Here is a 23,361-nt window from a genome sequence, read left to right as displayed (position 1 = left end):
AACTGCTGCACACCTTCCATTAAACACACAGCAGCTACATACATCACACCACCTCCTATGCCTACGATAGCCACAGAAACCACTTGTCTCCAGCAAGCATTTCCCTCTTAAACAAAGATGTTAAGTACTGCACAAAAACACGGTCATAAAATATGATACATAAATCCAGCCGCACCCTTTCCCTCTGTGTACAGTATATTATATACTGCCAGTTAACCCCACCCAGGGCCAGGAAAGGAGGTGTAACTGTGTAATCGACTGCTTTAATTGATCAATTAAGTACCGAACAACATGAAAACCCAGAAAACCCTGTGGCTCTCTGGGACCTGGGTTGGGAACCTCTGTTCTAGTGGCACAGGGTACAACTGAGCATTAATGGATAGGAGCCAAGTTTCTTTCCTCTAGTTGGGTGAAGAGTCACTGCAGCACATATGGCGTACAACTGGATTAAAAACTTTAATAACAACACCACCCACGTGATTTATATCAATGTAACTGAGGCTACTATAATCACAAGTAATAAGTACCATCAGGAACTTACATTATACAAATTCACATTATGGTAACTGAACACAAAGCGTTGCTTCTGTGAGCTACTTCTGATGCCATCCCCACACAAATGTATTACAAGAAGAGGCCTTTGGATTTTAGGTGAGTTCAAGAGCTGGGGATATATTACCTTGTTCCACGTTTTCTACGGTACCGTACTGTGCTAAAAGGCCATCCAAAACCTGTGGTAATGCAGGGAGAGAAAGGGTCAATACACACACACACACACACACACACACCCCCACCTACACACACTCACACACACGTACCCCCACACACCTACACAAGCACACACACACACACACACACACGCACCCCCACAGACCCACCTACATAACCACACACACACACACGCACACAATACACGTACACACAAAATTACTCAGATACACACACACACACTGAGACGCACACTTTGTTTGCACCAACACCCTCCTCCGATGCGTGTGAAATTCATCAGCTATTCTGAGATCCTGTTTGTATAAATTAGGCTACGCTGAATGTATTTCTCACGACCGAAAGGCACGTGCTATAGGTTTGACAGGGCTGTTACCCGCGGTGAACCCTCACAGAGCGCCCGTGGCCACGCCTGATTTCGGGCGGCTGAGAGGCGGCCTGTGTGTCCCCAGGGCCGGGCCTGCCATTTAGCCCAGCGGGACAGGCACAGCCCGCCGAGCAGAGTTAGCATGCGCGCGGCACAGCGCTCTACCCCTGGCCGCAGGGGCCTGGGCACGCCGAGAGAGAGGGGCGCAATGTATAAAGAACGGACGGGGTCAGCGTTCAGAGAGGGAGAGAGGGGAGAGAGGAGAGGAGAGAGAGAGAGAGAGAGGAGAGAAGAGCGAGGAGAGGAGAGAGAAGAAGGAAGGAGAGAAGGAGCAAGTGAGGGTAGGAAGAAGTGAGCGAGACAGGAGAGAGAGGAAGAGAGAGAGAGAGAGAGGAGAGGAGCGAGAGACGAGAGAGAGAGGAGGAGAGAGAGGGGAGGAGAGTGAGAGGACAAGAGAGAGAAGAGAGAAGAGAGAGAGAGAGAGAGAGAGCGGAGACAGGAGAGAGAGAGGGGAGAGAGAGAGAGAGGAGTGAGACGGAGACAGGGAGAGAAGGAGAGAAGAGAAAGAGAGAGAGAGAGCACAGCACAGGGATTTCAATTCCCGAGCGAACACTCATCAGGAGTGGCTGTTGCAGCCGGCCCTAATGATGACTGAGGCAGGGGAGCACGGCCTCCCACACTGTGTGGAAGCAGAGCGCCGGGGTCAGGTGAGGGTCAGAGCCGTGGCTTGGGGGGGGGATTAGCCCCGCCCACAGAGAACAGCAGCTCTGAGTCGAGCGCATGCCCACCCGCACGCCGACCCAAGGTAAAACGCCATGACAACAGTCTGCCACGCAGCCTCGCGTAAATAGCATCCAAACGACAGGCCGCCTCATAAGTCTAAACTCCTCCCCAGCTCTGGTCTGATTGGAGCTATGACTCCTAACTGTGGCAGTGATGTTATGTCTTTGGTCAAGAAATGAGACTTCTCCCCCCGCCCACCCTAATAACCCCTCGCACGCAAGCACGCACGCACCAGACCTGGGTCAAATACGTATTTGTTTTTGATTCAAATACTTTTCTACGCTTTACTGATCTTGTCCGGTGTATTGGAACCAATGAAATATTCTCAAAAAGTGCAAACCCCACCCCTTCTGGTCATATTGGCAGGCTCAATTAGATCAGGCAAGACCAATAGTGTGCAGAAAAGTATCTGAATCCAAAACAATAATGTATTTGACCCAGGTCTGTTTGTCACGGTATCATGTGAACACCATGTCAGTCGAACTGGTCACTGTGCTGCTCCATAGTGTACAAACCCAGGGATTACACTACTCTTGAAGGGCAGGGCCTCCTATCCACTCACTACACACTACAGCCACAGAGCGCGCTCACAGACCCAGCCAAACTCACCTCCCACTGCAGGTGCGGAGGAATGTTCCGAATCTGAATCTTCCGACTCCTGCTGACGGACAGGGAGAGAGAGAGAGAGAGAGAGGAGAAAGAGAAAGAGAGGGGGAAAGAGGAAAAGGAGGGGGGGGGGGGTTAACAGCTGAACCATACGAAAGTTCTGTTTTTTTTTTCCCACTGGCATTCAGAAGCAGATGAACCAGACAGTGTAGGAAAACATGTTTTCATTTCCTAACAAGAACAGCCTCCTTTCCGGGACACACGCTCACGCACGCACTCATCACACGGCAGGCAGCGCGCATAATTATCTCCTCCAAACCCGACCGAAACGCGCCTCACACTTCGCCACGTACAGAACGTTCCTTAATGGCTGCAGATCACAGAGCAGAATCCGCACACTGACACAGACCAACTAAAACCAAACCAGGCCATTAAAACTGCTTTCCTAATAAGTGAATCGATGTCAGAGGTGGAAGTATACATTACATTACATTTATTTAGGAGATGCTCTTATCCAAAGCGACGTACGAACGACTGCAAAACACAGACTCGATAAGGTACAATACTCTTTTTTTAGTTACAGGTATTTATAGCCAAGAACACCAAGTCCAGTTCACACTGTGAAAATTATTCTGACCTAACTTATGCTCAGTCAAACCACGGGGCTACAACACTAGGACGATAACACAAAGTGCAATAAGTGCTGGAGAAGTATAAAGTGCTCAACACTCAGCCAGGAAATACAGGAACAGGTATAAAGAGTCTGCATCACAGGATGCCATTTTACAGCTGGTAGTCCTGCTCTTCACACCGGGGGGAGCACTGGGGGTTTGTGCCGCGGGCGTCGGTCAGGGAAACCAGGGCTCGGTCAGACGGACCGGACGCTCTCAGCCCCGCCCCCACCTGACCTGGCGCGGCGCAACCGGCGCTTCCTCCTCACTGAGCGCGCTCCCGGACCCGAGCCGCGCGGACCACTCCGCTGCACGCGGCTTTCTGACAGCTCCATTAGCGTGAGCGCGCACCCAGAACCACCGGGGGCGAGGGATTTAGAAAGCAGACCGAGGAGCGGCACGATGCACCTCACTAGGAGAGAGGGTGAGGGACGGGGGGAAGGGGGGGTGGGGGATGGAGTTCTCGCTCATTTGTTGACCGGTGATGCATTTTGAGCATCACAAACAGGAAGGAGATGAAAGAGGGGGACGACAGCGCTGGGAAATGGACAGGATCCGACTGTGAAAAGCACAGCACAGGGCGACGGAGCTCGCAGGAGCTCCAGCTCACACACACACACACACACACACACACGAACACACACTCATGCACACTCTCACACTCACCAAACAAACGCCCGTATCAACCCACGGACAGAAAGCCTCTGGGAATTTGGGGGGAATTATTTCAGTCCCGCTGCGTTTAACTTCTGCAGCCCGGGCGCAAAAGGAGCACACTGGCTGTCACTTCCTGTCTGTCTGCCATTGCTGCGCTGGCAGCTGCAACTGGATGAAGTGAATGAGCCTTTGTAATTACGCCCGGAAAAAAGGAAAAGGATGTGAAAGGGAAGCATAGTTGTCACATAGCTCTGAGACTCCCACACTTCGATCTCTCCTCCTCTCCTCTATCCGTCTTCCTTTCGCTTCCATTGTTGCTTCTTATACGGTGGCGCTGTAGACGATGTGTCAGGGAAACGTGGGAGACATACTGTATGATGGTGACCTATAGGAGTCCGGGGAAACAAAGACCCATTTCTCCTCCCGCTTCACTGCTGCCACCAGCTATATCCTGGTGGCCAATCACAGTCCAGGACATTAGAAAGGCCTCATATGCAACATCCAATGGTGCTGCGGTTCTTGAGACTCCCACAGGTCTCCCTGACCAAGAGAGTGATGGGGCGACATAGCTCAGGAGGTAAGACCGATTGGCTGGCAGTCGGAGGGTTGCCGGTTCAAACCCCGCCCTGGGCGTGTCGAAGTGTTCTTGAGCAAGACACCTAACCCCTAACTGCTCTGGCGAATGAGAGGCATCAGTTGTAAAGCGCTTTGGATAAAAGCGCTATATAAATGCAGTCCATTTACCATTTACCATTTACCCCAGAGCCCCAGGACAGATTTAGCAGGTGGACCTTGACAGCACCACGTTTGCTAGATTTGCCCCCTAGCAGAAAGACGTCCTGATGCCACGACAAAACAAAAGCCTGCGGCAAATGGCACCGATTCTATGGCGGTAGGTGTGCAGGATGTATATGTGTATTCTGTGCTGTACTTCAACGGTGGACAAGGATGTGATATGCGACAGAAGGCCATCATGCCACGAAGCCGGGCTGAAACACATTCAACTTGTCTGAAACAGAACCAAGACTGAGGGAAGAGGGCTTATGATCTAATACAGGGGATGGCCATCTCCTTCATCAGGGTCCTCTGCTTTGATGCGGCTACACTGCCTGACTCTTCTACAGCCATTAGCTGCTGGGCAGGTGATGAAAGTCTATCACAGCGGACTGGCATAGACCAGTCCTGGTCTGCTGCAAGTTTCCTGCACATTAACTGAAGGGGCCGAAGACCTCAGACTCAAACGTGTCCAGCCAGGCTCTTCACAGGAGAAAGAGCTCCACAGTAAAACAACAGGCTGATGCTGTAACAGAACATCTTAATAAAGGAAAAAAAAGGACTGTCTCTTAAATTGAATGCAAATTTATCATGGGACAAAAAGCACACCGTTTTCTCTCGAACACCATATGTCTCTGTTGCCCTTAAGACAAAGTTCATTACTCAGTGCACATTGGCTCAAGGGAAACTTTCAACGAGCACGATTTCACATAAAACTAGCACCTCGCTCTGTGAAATGCACCGCACGAGAGCAAAGCTAATAGACAAAACCTGCTTCACCTCGGCCAATACAGTCAACTAGAGTAAAACACTGAGAATTAACAGGCTCCCGGTCAAATACTTTACACTGGTGTTGAAAACAACCAGGACCACCCCTGTCTGAACGCCACAGATAGTAACTCATAAGGATCGCTAGGGCACAGCGTGTAAATTCCAGTGCAGTCATCTCATTGAAGACTAATTAACAGCCTGTCGCTAAGCCTTGAATAAACATGTAAATCCCATCCTGAAGGATACACGAGACTACAAGACCGCGCCAGGCCGCAGGGAGTGGTGAGATGCACACAGTGGTGAGATCGGCCAAAAGGAAGCTGAAAGATCAGCAGATACAGCAGCGCTATGCTTTCACTGGGGGGGGGGGGGCGGGGGGGAGAAGTAAATGCACGTGTCCCTGCCCCGCCCACTCTCGCTCTCTTATTTGCACACTTTGTTTTCCTAAATATATAATCTACTACGAGGGTCAACCCCAGTATTTTCGCGTTTCGTAATGACCGGTTTTGTAAAATCATCTGCCTGGAATGAGAGGAACACCCGGCCCCCTCCCACTCGCAACGAAACCCTAGCTTCAGGCAGACACCACCCAATTACCTGATGCTTCTTGATTGCGACTACGCAGTCTTCTGCTAGGTTGGAAACGAGCATCGAATGAAAAAAAGGCGCCTTGATTTGTGCAGTGGATACCCGGGGGGGTGGCCGTGTTCATTAGGAAGGCTAATATTTACAGCGCCCAGCTGCAGCGCGCGGGGGGAGGGAAACTACTTCTGCGCGCACGCTTGCATACTAATGAGCGCACGCTTGCGTACTAATGAGCGCACGCACGCATGCTAATGAGCGCATGCACGGAGAGCGGGCGGCTCGGATTTAACCTCTCGCAGGCTGACTCAGCGATGCAGCGAGGGGGGGGGAGGGGGGGCATCCAGCGTTCACCAAGAGCCCTCCGTGCCCCTGGTGCGAGCATCTGCCTGTCGCTATCAAAACACGGAGGGAAAATCCCCCCCCCCCCCCCAACATAAATCACAAGACCACGTGAGCGTAGTGTCCGCGGAGTGTGGGGGAGGGCGGGAGTGCGTCTGCCAGCGCAGGAAGAGAAAAGACTGGAGAAGAAGACGCTTAAATGGGGAGAAAGGTAGCTAGGGAGATGCTCAAGACAGGGTAAAAGGGGCCACTGCACTACTGCAAAGTCAAACGCAAAATGATGAGCCAAGGCCACATCATCTCTACTCACCCAAACACCTGGCAACCCACAGATACCACTGACTCTGTCCTGAGAGTCATTTGCGCCGTCTGAATTTGAGGACCAACCATTAGATGGACAGGAAATGGTTTGGGGGGGGGAAAGAGTAGTTTAATTCTGGATCCAGAGACTGACACAGAACCAAAAGCATAATTCACTTAAAATTATGCCAGAGCAGCACACGGCAAGCTTAAGCCAATGTCAATGCCTTCAGACAGTGTGGACTCAAAATCAACACTGAATCACTGCATTCCATCACCTGCATTTCTCTGTTTCTGTCAAAAATAACACGAAAGGCTTCATCATTTCCCAGTCCTGGGCTCTGTCTGTACTGCAGTGTCTACTTCCCCAATATTTTCATCAAGGATGGGGAGAAAGTCCAACACAGAACAACCCAAAGGGCCCCGATTTCATTTGCTCACCGAGCGTGCGTGAGACGCCTCAGAAACAAGCAGGGAGGCAGTTTCAGAAACAAACCACTGATTAACGGCAACCTAACATACTACCAGTGAAGACCATGGGGTGCCTCAGATACAACATGTTAAATGATTTAAGTCACGCATTTAATTAATTGTAGTTATCTTGTGCACCAGTGCCACATGCTTTTTTCATCTTACTGTACGTGTTTGTATGTGTCACTTAATCTCAGCCCACTTTGATTCAGTGTGTCTGTAATTAGAACATTCTTGTGGAGCCCAAAATACTGAATGGGGGAGGTGGGGGGGGGGGGGGGGTTGATACAGAGCCCAGTCATTTAAGATCCAAACCCAAACAAACAGTTCAAAAGACTGCCGTAGGTTTTACTTGAGCTTCCTAAGGACTGCCTTCTTCCTGCATCTATATAAACCAAAGCCATCCATCCCCTTAATGCTAGTGAGTGTTATGGGCCAAGCACAGTGACACCATGGTAACAGCACAGTGGCCGTTACAGGGCACAATCATTTTGGGTAACCGGCCTTTTGTCATTCGTGATCTTGTACAAATGTGCAGCAACGCACACAGGAAAAATATCCTTTCCCAACTTTCCCAGCCCGGACTCCACACCATTTAGGCAAAGCTCTAAACAAGGGCATTAAACTGCGACATCTTCCCCGGTGGCACCGCAGGATCACTTCAAACAGTCCGGCAAACGGTGCGCAGGGAATAAACATTTCTGTTCAAAGGGGGCGGCGAAGCGGTGTGTCCACCACATGAATTATTGACACCGAATTCAGGAACGGCTTAAATGAGAGTCAGCGTCTAATAACCTGCAGTACTTACACAGTATCGGAAAAAAAAAAAAAAACGGGCTGGAAACGCACATTACGAAGATAAACAGCTTCGGTTTATTTTGGATCAAAACACACTCGCGTGAAGCATGCGCTAAAGCGCTAATGTTTCTGCCTCTCTAAGGGCTGTTTTCCCACGGCCGCGTGCTCTATTATCGCCTAAATAAGACTTTAAAAATAGACGCTACTTTACTATTCAGATTTTTTTTGTGGCTGGGCATGCTGTCAAGAACAGCTCCATAATTCCTGCTCCACATGTAAATTTCCAGGCATGCTTATTTAAAGGCTCGCATACAGTACCGTTGGTAGAGGACGTTTTAAAAAAACATGTTGCTCTGGATGAATTAAGTATAACATTTCAAAGGGTAAACAGTAGAAAGTAAACAAGTAATAACTGGCCAATCAACTTCTGATTTAGGGGTTTGAAGCTGTTGAGTAATCGTCGTTTTAATGATGAAATTCTTGCACAGTAGGTTTATTTTTACTCCCTTGAACAGCATCCACTTTATGACTTTTAAATTTATAATGTAAAAGAAAGACATGAAATTGTATTTCAAGTGGTATACCAATGAGAAAAGTGTACAACTTACTATTAATTTACCATCTGTTTACAATCTTCCTATCAATGCATGTTACTCATCTGTAATATGTTAATTCTGTAATATACTTCACAATGTTGTCTATTATAAACAGGCCTTTATAAGAAACGGTGTCCATATCTGTGGGGTATCCCAGTGGCCATTAGAGCTTTTCTTCCCATCCTGTGGTTTGTCCACATTTCCTCAGTCTCTCTGGAGCAACGAGAGAGCGTCAGAGAGCAAGCAGGCCAAGTCCGTCAGTTCACCACTCGAGCCATTAAACGATAAAAATAATCGACACTCCCTGCCATTCACAGCCAGACTCATTCATCTTTCATCCTTTTCCTTTTCAGGCTCTTTTTCTTTCCGCACTATTGATCGACCAAAACTGAATAGGGATATTCAGGCTTACACTTTTACTACAGATCTGTGTGATGCCCCACAGAATGTACCTGTGGCATAAGCCTATTCCTTGTGTATCAAATCTCCCCTTCATGAATTAATAACTCCAATTTCTTATAAAATACACCAACAGACAAAGCAGTAGCATCATTAATATTTTTTAAAAAACTATTGCAAAGTCCTAGGGCATATGTATAAAGTATTATCCTTTTTAGATTATCCCCTGATTTTATTTCTCAGAAACTAAGAAAAACAAATTCAAGCAAGGCTCCATCACTTCTAAAAGAAACATGAAGTGTTATATTATCCCAAAGATGACATTTTGTCAGCTTCAGAATATTCTGATGGTAAAATAACAGGTAGTACATTTTAAAGGCTTTAACCCTAATGGCCACTTAAAAACATGTTCTTTGGTTTAGTCTTCACTAGGTTGACAAGGAAACATGTGGCAGCAGATGGTCCGTGTGTCAGGCAAAACATGGCAGAGGAACGGCGGAAAATATTTTTTTTTAATTACAGCTGAATTGAGGAAAACCAAAAGCTGACATACCATCTCACTTAAAATGTTGCATGTCCTCTGAGCATGGGAAAATCCCAGCACAATTCCTCCATCACAGCGATGCAAAAGAATGCAGGGTCAGTGGCAGGTGAATCTTAATCCAATAGAAAGTATTAGAATGTGACCTGCTTATTCTAACTGTAAGCCCATTGCAGCTTTTTAGCAGAAAAAAGTTACAAAGCTACCACAAGAGCTGCCCAGCTTTAAATACAGCCTATGTATTTTTTCAGGCCTCCACAATATTGCAGGAAGTGCACTAGTGTCCTCTGGAAAGTGTGACTACTCATCGTTGAAGGAAGCATGGCTTTCTGGAACCCCTGCCATCTTGTGCTGCATATCGCCGGGGTAACCGAGCTGCGTGCTGATTGGTGCTCGGAGTCTGTTTACTGAGGGAAGCGCACCCCACCGCGTCTTAACCTGCCGTCATGAACAGGTTTTGGTCGAGCTTAACTCGATTACATCAGCATTAGAATGTTCATAATTAATTAATTTACAAATGAGAAATTATCACAAAAAATAATTTATGTTGGAGCCTCAGAGTGGCAAAGAGTCAGTCAGCTTTTCCCTGAAGTGACTGAGCATTAATACGCAGCGTAGCGGGGAGGGGAAGTTTGTTGCCCAGTCTTTTTAGCCTGCATGGCCCTTATTCCACCCCTTTTAACATCTTTGCACTTACGCAGCTGGAAACCTATTTCCAGCCACGCTGGAATCGATTCGAAAAGTGAAGCATCCGGAACATAATTTCGAAAGATGCTGTAATTCCACATCGGAACAGAAATCCTGCGCTGTAGCTGATCGCGCTGTCAGTGGCGTCTGTGTGGGGGGAGTCCACAAACTTAAATGAATGAAAACAGCAGGGTGATTCCAAAGCCCCTCCACAGAGTCCTCATGCCTACAGTGATAAGTCAAGAAGACACTTAGCCGAACGAGACACGTGCAGTGCCTCTAGGTTTTTCAACACACTTGTTCCTGGCTATGGTTATACACTTTGTTTTTGTTGTACGTCGCTCTGGATAAGAGCGTCTGCCAAACGCCTGTAATGTAATGCAACGTAACTCAGACGCTTAGCGACACAGAGAGCTCACAAACGCGCCGCAGCGAAGCCACGCCCACTGGCGCTCTTTTGCGCCGCTCGGTGTTCTGCTGGGATTCCGCACCTCGCTCCCGCTCCGCTCACAGCTGCTCCTGGCCGGCGATGAGCAGAACACACCAGAGGCAGCCCTCGGAACAGGCCAGACACCAGGAGCCGGGGACACGCCTGACACTGAGGTTGCCTGGCGTAGCAGAGTGGGAGGGGCTACGTTTTGTGGAGCTGAATGCGGTGCAGTGGAAGAGGCACTCCCCCCCCCCCCGGTCCCTGACACCGTGGGAGGCGGGGCTCGAGCGCGTAGCGCCGGTCGAGTCGAGCGTACAGCGGCAGCCCTAATCTGAATTAACCCCGTTTCCAGCTTCGGCTCTCAAGCCCTTAAGCACATTAGGCACTCCGAAATCCCTGGCACAGGACCGACGCCTGCATCGTTCACAGAGAACCCTACGTGCAAAAGGACACTCCCTACACACCCCAGTGATACGTATTAGCATTAAGCTAAGGCATTGCTGACTGTGTCGCTGCAGTGCACTTTGTCTGTTTACCCACATACTGCAGGGAAAAGCCACAACTGTTATAAACGACTGTTGCTCCTTTCATTGAATCCAACAGGTGAGCTGCATGGCTACTGGGTTGAACTGCAAAAGGTGCAAGAACGTTAACGAGCGCCCCACCGGCGACAGTCATTAGTGAGAAGGGGCGATACTGAAACCCTCCCTCTGTGGGTGACATGGTGGCTAATTACACGCCATGGCCTGGGTTTTTAATCTGGACCTCGGGTTGCATCACTACACTGAGGCCGAGTGCGTCAGCCGGATGCCCAGCTTGGGAGGCCCCAAAACCCAGTGATTTACACACATGCATCCGCTCCCAGCCATGCTTCTGTTCTGTTCTGCAAGCTCCACCCACCCTGCGAGACTGCCCTGACGGGACAGACCTAACGCACCAGGGGGCAGGCCTAACGCACCAGGGGGCAGACCTAACGCACCAGGGGGCAGGCCTAACGCACCAGGGGGCAGACCTAACGCACCAGGGGGCAGGCCTAACGCACCAGGGGGCAGACCTAACGCACCAGGGGGCAGACCTAACGCACCGGGGGCAGACCTAACACACCAGGGGCAGACCTAACGCACCGGGGGGCAGACCTAACGCACCGGGGGGGCAGACCTAACGCACCGGGGGGCAGACCTAACGCACCGGGGGGCAGACCTAACACACCGGGGGGCAGACCTAACACACCGGGGGGCAGGCCTAACGCACCAGGGGGCAGGCCTAACGCACCGGGGGGCAGACCTAACGCACCGGGGGGCAGGCCTAACGCACCGGAGCGCAGACCTAACGCACCGGAGCGCAGAGGATGATCGGCTGACCGCGGGGGGGGGGTCAGGAGATCCAGACAACACCCACGGCCCAAGCTCGCCGGAGAGAGGAGAATCATCAGCACGGGTTCCCCGGCTCACGCGCTCACGCCATGACCCGCTACCGCTCAGCCGCTATCCGCTAACACGAGCGCAGGCCGCAGGCTAAACGGATTGCGCGAAATTCTCAAGTGGATTGGCGCTCCTTTTCAGAGCAGCTGACAACAGAGGGGCGGGATGCTGTGAAAGTGACGTGCCTACGTAATATTAACCAGCTGAAAAAGTCCATCTGAGTGATTACACGTTTTGAGTAATTACCAGTCCTTATAATTCCCAAAAGTTCATTAGAATTTAGCGGCTTTGCCCACCTTTTTGGACCCACAGGAGAGACAGACGCCTAAATCTACACGCAAAACCAGCATCGCGTGCCGCTACAGAAATGTTTGCCACCGTTTGTTCATCTTTTGTTTTTGTGCCATTTTATTCATGAGGAGATACACGCGCCGCTTTCAAAACAACCTCGATTTTGAGTTGCGGCACATCCGATGGCATTCATGAATGAACAATGATTTGTATCCCTGAGAGAAAATTCCAGCGAGAGGCTTGGACCAGGGCGGTTGGATCTTTAAAAATATTCAAAAGGAGCACGTTAAACATACTTTCTCCCCATATTTTTTAAAATTACAGCTCAAGGTACGACTGCACCACTGTCTAATGCCAGGGGGGTCCCATCTTAACCGAAAAGGGCCAAAGTGTGTGTGCAAGTTCTTTTGTTTTAGCCCAGCATTAAGACACCTGATTCTACTTATCAAGGTCTTTATTAATGACCATGATTAGTAAATTACTTGAATCAAAACAACAAACAAAACACTGTATGCACACTGGCCCTATTCAGACACCCCTAGGCAAATACTAACATCGGAGTATAGGCAGAACCAACCCACCCCCCACAATTCATAATGCCACAGTGAAGTGAAAAACAGTATAAGTGGGTTCACACACTCAACAGTCCTATTAAACTAGCATCTGTCCTTCAGGTGATGAGTGATTTAATCTTGAAAGACGGATTACATCAGAGTCATCTCAATTTAGCACGCTTTTGTAAATGGCTTCAAATTTTAAAAAGTCTTCACTGAGTGCGTGATGCTTCAGTGTCAACATGTAAACAATATTATAAACCAAAATGAAACTCAAAAAAAGCTAAAGCCAACTAAATAGTTCAACCAGCTGAAGACGGACTCATTTGCATGCCATGTCATTTTTCACACCCTAGCAACTAGTAATACTACACACACACAAGCCTGTACCCTTTGGCAGTATATGGGATGGGCGTGTACTTTGAATGAATGGATTACTGAATTTCCATCTAACATTGTTTGTAGAGAACACTAAAGTAGCCTTCGCAGACACAAGTAACCACATGAGCACGAATAGGAAGGGGGGAAATGAAGCGCTTGCTCTTCTGAGTACTGCCGCAGATGTTGAATAACCTTATGAGGCTGTTGGGCTCCTCGCATACCCCATACCGTGGAAACAGCACCGCGTGCGGACCACACATCGGCTACCAGGACCGAGCAGCAGAATTACGAACGATGCGTTTCCTCGCTAAGGTTGTCTATCTGAGCTGCACCTGCCACAGAGTCAGGTCATGCTCTGGTGGGAAACGGGTGGAATAAATCACTCTGCGCAGCGCTGCGGCGGGATGGAAGCACCGCCGCCGCGCGCTAAGAGGAGGGGTCGGGGCGAACAAACAGCTGCTGTGGAAGGTAACGACAGGAGAGCCGAGAATCAACAGGCCACCCCCCCCCCCCCGCTGTATCGAAACGGATGAAATGGGGGAAGGGGGGGGAAGGAAGGAACAAAGATCCCCGTATGACACCGGCGAGAGCGAGGCTTGCGCCCGTAGGTCAGCTGGGCTCATTAAGATACCAGTGTACGACAAACAAATTATCGCCCTGCGGCTAAACGCGGCGCGGTTCAGCGGAAGGACAGAAGCTCCCGGTGTCCCGAGTTCCCACAGGCGGTGCCGTCCATCAGAATGACAGCGCACCGATCCTACTACGTCCGCCGAGAACAAAGCTCTACTGGCAGCTGCGGCTCTGCGAACACACAGCTCTCACTGTCCACACCCCCCCCCCCCTGCACGTAGCCCCGCCTCTCACTGCCTGCCAGAGCCAATCAGCATTAAACTGGGAGACAGCCAATCAGAGATCCAGGAAAACAAAGACACAGACAGGGGGCTGAGAGAGGGTACTGTTGGACACCTGTAACATATACATACGCACAAATAGGCATCACATACAAATAAACGTCAATAGAAGGGAACATTGTTTTCTAATCATCTATGTACCAAATACTTCAGGTCTATAGCATTGTTTCACTGGGAAACAAATGCACAAGATATTCGAACAATGGAGTGAAAATTATTTGAATTGCTATTATTTCTATAAGCAAATTTTCATTGCAGCATGCATCTACTATGACCACTGATTTTAAAAAAAACAAACAAAAAGAATCAGCTGCTCCACAGCCTCTTGAAAACCCTAAACATTTTCTCCATTGCCGCACAAGTGAACAGGCAGGACTGGTAGTCCCGTTTGGGATCGCCACACGGCGCAGAGCTCGTGGGATACCTGTCTCGATGCATCAAGCGCGCGTCCTCCTAAGCCACAGCGTTCCAGCGCGTCCCAGATCACACGGGGAACCTCGCCGTCGGTCACACGGAGCGCGCGGCCGCCGGTCGGCAGGGCGTTTCCGCAAAGCGCATCTCAGAGACGGAAACTGCCCCCCTAGTCCCGCTCCACAGCCAGGCTCCTCGGGGTTAAACTGCTCAGAACTGCCCCGGTCACAGCCTCCATCGCCCGCGCAAGAGCGGCTCTAGCAGGTAGCGCGCTCGGAAAGGAGCTACAGCGCGCTAGCTTCTCCCGCCGGTTACGTGGCTGACCTGCCTGAAATCTCTTCCCTTAATCTGCCGGAGTGGAGATTAGGAGCGGGGAGGCTGGGCCTGGCAGAGGGCCATCCCGTAAAACTAACTAAACGCCGCACATACACCACCTGCACATACACCACCTGCACGTACACCACCTGCACATACACCACCTGCACGTACACCACCTGCACGTACACCACCTGCACATACACCACCTGCACGTACACCACATCACAACAGCAGAGCACCTCACACTTCACACACACAAAAACATACACATACTGTACATTCTCTCAGTTCAGCACAAAAAAAATGACCAATTCCGTATGCAAATGGAGCTCAAAATGGCCTGTCCGATTCACAAAGACAATCACGAGTTACCAATCACAATAAGCATGGCGTTTTTTTTCCACCTGAAACCTGGCAGCAATGCAGATCTCCCCTTGCAAGGGTACCTTCGGGTTAACATGCAGAGCTGTTTCCTCATAACAGGCTGAGTCATGCGGTAATAGAATTGCTCCACGAAAAAGATGACATTTAACTTTCCCCTGTATTTTATTTTGTGCTATACTTTAAGTGGGCTATTTCACTGCACAGGGACGAATATACAGGCAGTTGTTGTTGTTGCCATGTTGCTTTAATGAAAATGGAATTGGCGTATTTCAAAATAATGAAAAATCCTTCATTTGAACCATTCCAATTCTCCGAATTGAGATTTTTGTTCCAAAATATACTGAAGGACGGCCATGTGCTGGTTATTAACTGACTTCTTCTGCGGCTCCTGGTTCCTTTTTTGTTATTATTCCACCATTGAGTGAGTAAAATTAATCTTTTTTTACATTAGCAATTAATTGTTAAATAACAGGCAAGTTGGCAATCAATGTCACTGAATCAGCTCATGCTCAGCTTCCAAAACACGTATGAACAAAACTGCACTTTTACGGGGATAGGCTAACTTGACACCAAGACCCATTTTCTTTTTAGATTAAAAAGATAACACAATTGGCACAAGGTGCAGCTTTAAATGAAAACTAATGCAGCCAAAGAAAAGGAGACTTGGCAAAGACCCTTGTGCAAAGAATCGTATGAAGACAGATCCGACGGATGAAAAGCCATGCTTCGCAACCAAAACGTGGTATCTTTGTACTCGCAAACCGCGCTGGGTAACTATTTGGGCTGGGTTGCGTGGTTACTTCGATTGCATCAGTGATCTGGGTTGAATGGGTAATTAATATGGCACGGACAGCACTCGCAGCTGTTGCGCAACAAGCAGAACTGCGTTCAGTAAGCAGCCTGCGCGGCTTCTGTGTACTCTCACACTTGCACACCTTTCCTTGACTAACAAAGACAGGCTGGTCCATTCTGGGGAAAAGCTTTCATCCCCACTTGCAGCAAACACACAATCTCAACCTGCCACAACTTGAGGGACACTAACCACTTTATTTATTATCTATTACATTCCTCTTATAAATGAATAACATCAGTATTCATTTATTAACGTGTTTGTTTTTATTAATTAACTGCAGTAAAACAAAATTGAACTGAACTCAAAGAGGGAAAGAGGGAGAAACAGAAAAGGAGAGAGAAACAGAGAAAAGGAGAGAACAGGGAATCAGAACCTCTGCCAGCCTCACCCAGGAGACAGAGAGAAGGAAACACAGAGGAAAGGGAAAAATGGCCTCCCGTCCGTCAATCACATCTCACCCCCTCTCAGCCGAACACCGACCACATAAGCACACTGCGATTTATGATACAATACTCCAGGAGTCGGACAAACAACTGCACAGCCACCTCTGGAAAAAATGGGGAAGGTTCTATTGTACATTGAATTGTACTCAGATCCTGCACCAACAACAGAAATGGAAAGAAGAGAAAAATAAACACCAATAAAGTGCTATTGCTGTAGAGTACATTGCATTCTGAGTGACCAGTAAGCCTCACGTGTCACGCGCAGCTGAGAAATATGTCCGAGGACGCAAATATGAAACACGACTCCAGACGGGGGGACTGAATGCTGACCGTCTCCGATAGAGCACGTCTGCGTCCCCTGGGATCGCGTTCCCGGCCCAGAGGTGGCCGACTGGAACAGAACGGTCAGTCCTGCCGGATTCTGACCAGGAAGGGGACGGTCAGTCCTGCTGGATTCTGACCAGGAAGGGGACGGTCAGTCCTGCTGGATTCTGACCAGGAAGGGGACGGTCAGTCCTGCCGGATTCTGCCAGAGCGTGACACTCTGGGGGGACGGCCCTCGCCCCGAGCCCGGCTCCGTAACCGCGGAGAGCAGAGGAGGAACCCGGGAGAGCTAATCTTTACGGCGCGGAGCCCCGCCCCCAAACTCCAGATGATCTGCTCACGTCACTCAGAAGTGGCTGAAGTGCCATTATGTCCATCAGGGTGTAATCCCCGCTTTTAATCACTCTAAATCCTGACCGAGGCTGCAGGTCCTCACAGAGAGGTATAAGAATGTGTGTGTGTGTGTGTGTGTGTGTGTGTGTGTTTGAGTGTGAGTGTGAGTGTGAGTGTGAGTGTGAGTGTGAGTGTGAGTGTGAGTGTGAGTGTGAGTGTGAGTGTGAGTGTGAGTGCGCGCGAGCGACTGCGCAAGCGAGCGAGCAAGAGAAAGAGAGAGAGAGAGGTTTATCTTCTGAAGTTTGTCAAGATAAACCGAGAGACCAGCACCCCTTGCGGCTAAAACAAAACAGTCTCTCATAACAACGCAGAAGATAGAATATCTGGGTGTACAAGGTAGCAAAGTGCATGCCAGTCTAAATAATAACACAAAGAAACATAAAAAGCCTCTCTTATGATGGCTTATAAGCATTTGACACAGGATGAATGACACAGGATTAAAAGAAACTGATAACAGTACATTAAATACACAGTTATTTTTTCCAGATATCTCTCTGAATCCTTCAAGACCCCAATAATCATGTGGAAAGATATGTTGTAAAGGTATCAATTTGTAGGTATGCGCATGGTGATTATTTCTTTGATTCTCATTAAACATAAGAATTTTCAATATCTTGTTTGGAGTTTTAAACAAAATTATCATTGTGCTTGAGGCGGAACAGATATTACACCTAGAAGTTCACTGTTTATTCGTTATGGCCAGAGATATTTTCATAAGACGAGCATTGCAAGACGGCGTCATCAAGACAATGGTAAATCAAACAACAATTACGCAGCACAGGTATAAAGACAGTAACTGTATTACAACAGCCAAAAAGGGCAGTATCACAGTTATATATTGACATTGTAGAATGAAACTAAAAATGTGGGGACAAGCTACTACCAGCAATCGATACTCGGTCACTATCTCCCCCAGTCCCACAGGTTGCTGGCTCTCAGCCATCATAGACAACAGTGGGATTTTATTACAAACTAAAAGACGGTTATTAAGTCCATATTTAATTAAACAAATATTGTTTGTCTTCCAATGATTCGGCGTGAAATTGTGTCTTTGCGCCGAGTGAAAGCAGCCCTGTCGTAGCCAACGAGGGCGCTAAGGAACGGCGCAACAATGGTCTTTCACCAGTTTCAGCCCTGTCTCCTTCCTAACAGATCAGGCTGACAAACACAGACTGACCTGCAATCATTTACTCATTCGGCACTCCTAGCCTGCTCCTCCCTATACGGTCTCTGGGCTGCCCGAGGAAGCCAAAAGAAATGCCCCTGTTCCACACGGCTCGAGTGCGTCTCTGATCGCAGTAAGTTTCGAACGCGCCGCTACCGTACCTACTTAAACGGCAGTAGCCATGACAACAGCAACGATAACCAAGCGACTCGTGAAACGCTGCAGAAAGAGGTGAGACTTCTGCCAGGGGCTTCTTTGCGCTCTATTAAAGCACGCCGACGTTCCTTTCCCCCCGTGTAAAACCATCTAATTCCAAATTTACTCCTGTGAGTCACCGGTTAAAAACTCAGGAGCCACTTAAAAAGTTTTCATCTATGCAGCCTTTATGTGGCGTCAGCACATGTGCCCTATAAATCCATCAGATGATGACATACCGTACATACGTGGCTCATAAAACAAGCCATCGCATCCCATAATTATTTTGGCCTGTTCTGACTTCTAGATCGTGGAATGAATGCGCGTTGTCCTGACAGTCACAAGACAAAGGCTGTTTTGGCTTCAGGGATGGCAAAAAAAGCAAAACAATAAATAGATAAAAAATTAAAATAATCTTGAGGTCATATTGTTAGTGGATTTTTGTGAATGGCAGGATCGCAATCACACATGATCACTGTACTGGATGTGAAATATTAATTTGATAACCTTGTGAATCTGTTGCTAAACATTTCCACCACATACTAGCGCATGCAAAAACATCCCTGAACAGACTGTGGAGGAATACACAATAAACTGTTGATTTTGCAACAGTTTCATGGCTGGTCACTGTAACCTTCTGCTACCACTTAACCCAGATCATACTGATCCCGGCAACAACAAAAAAACGCTCCCTCTAAGGCCTGACACCACGGGGTGGCCAGCCAATGCGATCTACTGCCAAACGACTGCAGAAAAATGACTGTGCTAATCAAAATGACAAAGCTAAAAATATAAATATACATATTCAGAGGTGAGGTAGGTTTAGGCAGTGAGTTGCCAGATATACAGAGAGAGAGAGAGAGAGAGAGAAGTAAATAGACAGATTAGGCAAGGGGAAAAAAAACAGAACAGCACATTTTGAGGCTTGGTTGGCACAGCTGCCTGGCACTGGCAGCACTTGGCAAAGCCCGGGCATTTCGGCGCTCGCACTGGCGTTCCACTCCCGCAAGCGCCGACAGGCTTCCCCCTCAGCCCGGCGCTGCGCGCCTCTGACAGCTCCACCACTACGGGACGGGCGCTAGGGGGCGGAGCCTGACCGCAGCTCCACCGCCCTACTCTCCTCTCAAACCCCACGTCCTCACAGCCAAACATGCTGACACCGGCACAAAGCCCGGCTGATGCACAGCAGCCCTGCACGCTCCTAGTCCCCCCCCCCCCCCGGGACAGCGGGACTGCGGTGGTGATGTCGCTCTCTCTGATAGGCCGTTTCTCTCTCAGCACTCTCAGCCCACCGCGTTAGCCTGCGCCCCTGTGATGATGCAAGCGCTGGGGTGTCAGGTGCTTTACAGATCCTGGTGGAAACGGTGGGGAAGGCTCCATCAGTGTCATATTCACTTATGAATCCATCACTCCTCCGGTCATTCATCGCTTATGCCCATCTACCACACACCCCCCCCCCCCCCATCACCCACTGCCCCCCCTCCCAACATTTCTACTTGCATGCTAGGAATGAACATGTCAGGGGGACTAAGCAAAGCAGCAGTACTGGGTGTGAGCGCTAACTGTTAGCATTCGATGTACTGCAGGGTACTGTGGGAAGGAAGGGGAACAAGTTGTAGGCAACAGGCCAATGACACCCAGCAGAGAGGCGGAGGTAAAGACTACACACAGGGAAAACGCGTGACAGGAAGTTGTATTTTATGTTGGTCAGAATCGTCACCGTTGCCGATGGGCAGGTTTGAATCCGGGAAGCACATTCCGGGACGGTAACCTCGTCCTGATGGAACTGCACTGGGCACCCACCAGAGCGAACCGGCGGCAAGTATCCTAGCAACAGCAGGCTTTGTTTACTGCAGCTGTGTAATTTTGGTCAACTGCGAAGAGAGCGAACATCAGTGGAAATGAAAATAAAACAAGGAGGGGGGTGCCGCGCGGGTTCGAAGCCGGAACACGTGTGTTGAAGGAGCTGCTTTTTGTGAAAACTAGAATTCTCCTCGGCTGGTGTTGACTGGATGGCAGGAAGAACAACATTAAGAGAAATCAATCTGTTCTATTTTTCAGTGCACTTGCAACCTGTATGTTTCCCTTCGTGTCAGTAGTCCTGAGGTAACCAGATCAGTAAGTTATTTTTCATATTTGATAGCGGTCTTCAGCTGCCCATAGAAAGGATAATGATGAGCACATCTTAGCCTGTCATCCTAACATCTGAAGCAAATATATCATTGTGTCAAATACGGTTCCACAAGGAACAAGAGTCTTGGAATCCACTATAAATGCCAGCAAACGTGTTCAATGTATTTATAATCTCAGACACCACTTGCTCTTACCGAATTTACCCCAGAAATAATTCTAAAACGAGGGGCAGTGTGCTCTACAGGTGCCCCAGAGGGAGGGGTAAACAAGGGGGGGGCCGTGAAACCTGTGGGAACAGGGAAACGGAGGGGCAGGTGGAGCCAGAGCGCTGAGCCTCCCGCCCGCCACATTCACGTTTCGGTTCTGCGCGGAAAACAAGCAGCGCAACCCAAAGCTACTTGGTAACCTAGCAACAGCCCGCAATGCCACAGAGGCGGTCTTGTGCTCGGATGTACTTGGATATGCATGACGAACGCAGACTCAGACACTGATGCAAATGGACACCGGGACAGATAAGTGTGAGGGGGCCTGCGCATTTCAGGTGAAGCTACTTCTCGGAGAAATCATTCAGGAAACAATAAAATAAGCAAACACAAATAATTCAAAATCTCTCTCTCTCTCACGCACACACACACACACACACACACACACACTCACACAGGTGATTTCTCCAGCTTTACCAGCCAAATGCAGAAATAAATCACAAATCAATAGTTATCACCAAAAGACAGATGAGTCTCTGGTCGGAGTGAAAGAGAGCTGCTGAGGGTTCCCGGGTGCTCAGCCTATGCAAGCCTTTAAAGCAGTGCTGTAGGGCTGTGGTCTCACACACACGCATTACTTGTGCTTTATATGATGATGTGACAGCTAATGAGGATCTGAATATTTATTTTCTCAACAAACAATGAGCAAATTAATCACAGATCCATATCAGTCAATAAAATGGTCTGCAGAACTCACTCACGCACCAAGGTCCACCTGAAACAGACAAAGCCAAGAGCGTCTGTCCACTGACATTTTCATTTATCTCAGTAGCTCCGCGAATCCACCGTGAGGTGTTTGCAGGAAGGCCACTTCGTTTGGATGGCCAAGGGGACACCTGTCACCTCCCTCTCTCCCTCGCAAAGTACATTAGGGCTTGCAGAAGACCAATAACAATGACAGCTTTCATCTGCGTGTCGCCCGTTTCTACTAATAGAATTGTAAAGGGTGGCATTAAGCTAAAAGAATAAGGACTCATACATACTCATATGCAAATGCCATCAACTGTGTAATGCTACGAGTGCATAGTGAAACAAATTATCGTCATTCTCACATTAGCTAATGTAAGACAGTCAGAGCTACTCCATTGACAATTTAACCACGAGTCTGACTAATGTCTAATGCATACGTTAAACTACATTTTAAATACTTGGTAAAGACTAGGTATTTAAAATGGTGAAGGATTGTAAATGAATTAGATAACTAGCACTGCAGATGTGCTATCAAAGTGTTTTACACTTAATTTGTTAACCTCTAGGTTATATACACAGTATCTATATGCATGTGGTTTAGTGTATAGTACATACATGCTTTAATATAATCGAATCTGGCAAATTTGTCACCAGATCTGGCCGTATTTTTTACCAAGAAAATATACAATCATTTGAAACAAGGACCTAATTCATTAATTTGCCATTTTGCCTTTAATATCATTAGGAAACAGAATCTATGACGCTTTGAAATTTTTACTGAATTAGCAGCATCATGCTAATAGTTTCATGCACAGACTAGCCCACCCCACTATCCCATTTTATAAAAGCAAAAAAAAAAAAAAAACAACTACACAACTGAACAACAGTGAGCAAAGAGTGCTAATTGTGATGAGCCATTCTGAAACTACCTGGCAAAACTGCCTTTTCACTTAGCCTCCGTTTTGTGGAACACAATGTCCATAAAAATCAGGAACAGCACCAACTGCTGTGCTTTTGTTACTATGGTTAAAATCTATCTAAAGACAAATCAGTCCTGTTGTCATAGCATATGACGCAATTGACTTTGTCCTCTTCCTACTGGACCAATAAGGATGTACGTATTGCTGTATACTATCAACTTATGCTTTTTAATTTTTTACCTATGCATGCCAACTGATTACATATAAAAATTAGCAATATACCAATAATCTGGAAAGGTGCATTAATGCAGTTGCAAATAAATCTAAATGCTACATGTGTGCCCACTACACAATAGAGCAAAATGTAATTACATTTCTATTTTAGAGAATATGAATAAAATAAATTCTCTATGTTTGTTTGGTGATCACAAATACATCTTTGCGTTTAAAAAATTAAATCTGAATAATTTAGGGGGGAAGGGGACCGTTCACCACAGTGACTAAATCTTCAGCTACATATCACCAAAGTCATACTTTATAAGTTCACATGCAGCACATGCAAATAAACACATCCACACCCCACCTTCAGTGTGTCTAAAGCACAAAGTGGACTTGTGAGGCCTGAAGGCTTAGCATTCCTATAATTTCATTATTGATAAATTTCAGATAGTGGGAACTACAGAGAATAGGCAACTAAGCTAAAGGACAAATTTTATTTTTGTGTTTCTCACACAACGCCTTTTTTTTTTGGTAACTTCTGATAAGTACAGCAACCTCTCTGCAAAACAAGAACAGAACTTAATTGAAGTC

General features: G+C 48.0%; 1 pseudogene; it reads right to left on the bottom strand.

Moving 5' to 3' along the window:
- Positions 1-23,361, bottom strand: part of LOC135240373 (insulin-like growth factor 2 mRNA-binding protein 2) — a 60,405-nt pseudogene that overhangs the window by 20,738 nt on the left and 16,306 nt on the right.

This window comes from Anguilla rostrata, chromosome 15 (genome assembly GCF_018555375.3).
Source record: "Anguilla rostrata isolate EN2019 chromosome 15, ASM1855537v3, whole genome shotgun sequence".
NCBI classification, from domain to species: domain Eukaryota; kingdom Metazoa; phylum Chordata; class Actinopteri; order Anguilliformes; family Anguillidae; genus Anguilla; species Anguilla rostrata.
This window is presented reverse-complemented; position numbering and strand designations above follow the sequence as displayed.